The 3,666-nt window shown below is 35.1% G+C and overlaps 1 pseudogene; it reads right to left on the bottom strand.

Moving 5' to 3' along the window:
- Nucleotides 1–794: 794 nt before the first annotated feature.
- LOC122152082 overlaps nucleotides 795–3,666 on the bottom strand; it is a 38,016-nt pseudogene continuing 35,144 nt past the window's right edge.

Below are 3,666 nucleotides of genomic sequence, written 5' to 3'. Positions count from 1 at the left end.
TAAACACTTAGGGGGCCTTTTGCAGCAGATTTGCCAAGTACAATATGAAGTCTGATTTCTTGACTGCTGCTTTCCATTGGTGCTGATTGTGGATCCAAGTAAAATGAAATTCTTCACAACTTCAATCTTTTTCCATTTATTGTGATGTTGCTTATTGGTCCAGTTATGAGGATTTTTGTTTTCTTTATACCGAGTTGTAATCCATATTGAAGACTGTAGTCTTTAATCTTCATCAGTAAATGCTTTAAGTCATCTTAACTTTCATTAAGCAAGGCTGTGTCATCTATGTATCACAAGTTGTTAATGAGTCTTCCTCCAATATTGATGTCATGTTCTTCTTCATATAGTGCAGCTTCTTAGCTCATTTGCTCAGCATACAGATTGAATAAATACAGTGAAAGAGTACAACCCTGATGCATGCCCTTTCTGATTTAAAACCATAAAATATTCCCTTGTTCTGTTTGAACAACGGCCTCTTGGTCTATGTACACGTTCCTCATGAGCACAATTAAATGTTCTGAAATTCCCATTCTTCAATGTTATCCATAATTTGCTATGACCCACACAGTCAAATGCCTTTACATAGTCAATAAATAAAACACAGGTAAACATATTTCTGGTATTTTTTGCTTTCAGCCAAGATCTGTCTAACATTAGCAATGAATATCCCTTGTTTCATATCCTCTTCTGAATCCAATTGGCATTACTGGAGGTTCCCTGTCAATATACTATTGCAATCATTTTTTAATTATCTTTAGCAAAATTTTACTTGCATGTGATAGTAATTATATTGTTCAATCATTTCCACATTTTTTACGATCATCTTTCTGTTGGATAGAAAACTCAAATTCCCCAAGCATCCTTTTGTTCCTAGACCCATTTATTATATCTAATGGGGGCATAACACCATATAATGGTTTTTGATTTAGAGAATCCTGGAGAATGACACCCAACTCTCAAGATAGTGTATTTAAGCTGGTGTTTCAGCTGCACCTTCAGTAAGCCATTCTATTGTTTTATTAGATCAGCAGCATATGAATTGTGCAGTATGTGATGGATCCAGTAGATTCAGTGGCTATGTGCCCACTCTCACACCTCCTTTGCATTAAAATGAGTCCTTGGTATGATGTGATGTTTTTTGGGATGCCATATTTGTATGTTAAATACTCTATAAACCTTAGGAAAATTCTTCTAAAACTATAGAGGTTTATGGTATGATTAAACCATTGGTGCTTGCCATAAACTCCACATATTATCTCTTTCACTACCAGTTGTTCTAATACCATAGGGAAAGCCAGTTGGTATGGTCCAACCAGCAAGGCCATATTCACACAATCTAGATCTACTGCAGAGCCCTTTGCAGATCTAGGCCCCCCTCAAAACTCTTCATAGGGCTGATATCACATAGCTCAAAGCTTTAAACCTGTCACTACGTGGTTGGTCTTTCTGGTGGGCTAGCCTCTATCATAAGTCATCCTGTTAGCATAAATTATGGCAGTGTCTACCATGAGTCATCTTGTTAGCATTAACAAACAAAGCATATCAGGTGTGGTCTGAGGGGCCGAGGATGAATAACAAATATACTCTTTTCACTCAGGAAATCCCAAGGGTTTAGAGGCTACCTCCCCATGGACTAGGGACAAAGGCAAGCCAAATTCTTTAGATACAATATTATATACATAATAAATACTTGTAATCTGATTGACCCATAAATGCTGAGATTTTAATAGTGTCACTCAGAGCAATGACCCACAAAAAAGGACTGTTTTCAAGTGAGGGAGATATTTTGATCCTTTTTATTACCAGAGATGCAGTATAGTGAAAGTTTTCAAAGAACGGACTCTTGATCCATGCAGCCAGACCCAGAGTCCAGCCCACCACTTAATAGACCTTAAATATAGTTAATGTCTCTGTACCTCAGATTTCTCCTCTGTAAAATGGGCATAATTAGAGTATCTGCTTTAAAATCCAAGGTAAAGAACTTAGAACAATATCTGAAACAAAAAAAGTACAATGTGAGTACTATCAATTATTACTTCCCCTCTAGTGGCACAGTCCCTAAGACATTTGACTGCTAACCAGAAGGTTGGTGGGTAATAGGGCAATCTATTTCTGTAAAGATTTACAGCATTGGAAACCCACTGGGAGTTGCTATGAGTAGGAATTGACTCAATGGCAGTAAGTTTGAGAGGAGACATAATGAGAGATAATCATCACTCCATCACTTCATTGAAAGAAATTTTAATGATAAGTTTGTATTTGTTCTTTGGTAACAATGTTAAATAACAAGCTGCACAAACCCTGGAAAAAGAAAACTTTCATACATATTTTGGAAAATAATTCATTTTCTACTTGCTGAGATATTTAAATTTTATTCCTTCTGGGAAAAAGGTACAAAGATATTATTAAGTTCTACTTAAACTGTGTCACACAGTTCACTAATTGCATATATTTCCCATAAAAGCAGAAAACTTAGCAGTTGTATTTGAGGAACCCATGGCCTATAAAATAGAATTTAACCAGAAGTGACTGTGACTAGCACTGTAACAAAAGAATAACAATGTTCAGTTGTTGTAAACATGGATTTTAATAATGGAATTGTAAACATTTTCTTCATAATAAAGCAATGGGCAGAGAATTCAACTTTGGCAGGACCTAAACCAGAAAATGTATGGTAGACAAGAATTTAGAAATGATAAAGAAGTGTAAAATGCTAATGACCCCTTAAATTGGAAGGTATACAAATAAGAAGTAAAGATTTGTTTTCAAAATAGAGTCAAAAGTAAGCCTACAAGAAACAGCTGAAAGAGTGGGATATGAACAGAAATTCAGGAAACAGAATTGACACGAAATGGAGAGACCACTGGCCTAACAATCAGAGACTTGGTTTCTGGGTCTGGCTCTCTCTGATGATACCTGGCTCTGTGTTCTTAACAAATTGCAGTCACCCCTCAACTCCTGTATTTTAGCATGTGTAACTTAAGAAGATTAAGACAAATGATATTAGTAATCCATCCTAGCTTTAAATTATAAAATTTTACAAAATTAACAGTTTCCCAGACTCCCACACAGAGGATTCTGACAAAGAGCCAAAATAAGTAGATTCTGGACAGAAGGCAAATGGATAAGAAAAAAAAAAATAGAAGTAAGATAGTTCGGTAGTAAAGAGATTAAAAATAATATGAATACAAACTTTGCCTACCAACAGAAATGATCTGCCCGATAGAGAGAAAAGACAAAATATTATTTTTCCTCAGTTACATGGCTTTCTCCTAGAGCATGGACTAATTATAGTGTTACTGAAAACATGATTTGTAACTCTTTGATGTAAGTGTCAAAGAATAACAACATTTCTAATTTAATGTTTAAATAAATATCATAATTTAATAAACAATAGATATCTATGCATATAACATGACCTAAGTCTTGAGTATTTCCTGAAATTGAAATAATGTCTTTTCTGCCATTAGCATGAGGGAGAATCTATAGTTCCACACTCTCATAGTCAATCCACTTATGATATCTTTCTGTAATACACAAGACAACTACCCAATCTCTTCATTGCTACTTTCATCTCTTTGTTCCTAAGTGTATAGATGACTGGATTCAGAAAAGGAGTGAGAATTGCATCAAAAATAGCAAGATACTTATCCAGATGTGATGTGG

This window comes from Orycteropus afer, unplaced genomic scaffold (assembly GCF_000298275.1).
Source record: "Orycteropus afer afer isolate SDZICR_OR568_19922 unplaced genomic scaffold, OryAfe1.0 scaffold01558, whole genome shotgun sequence".
NCBI lineage: Eukaryota > Metazoa > Chordata > Mammalia > Tubulidentata > Orycteropodidae > Orycteropus > Orycteropus afer.
This window is presented reverse-complemented; position numbering and strand designations above follow the sequence as displayed.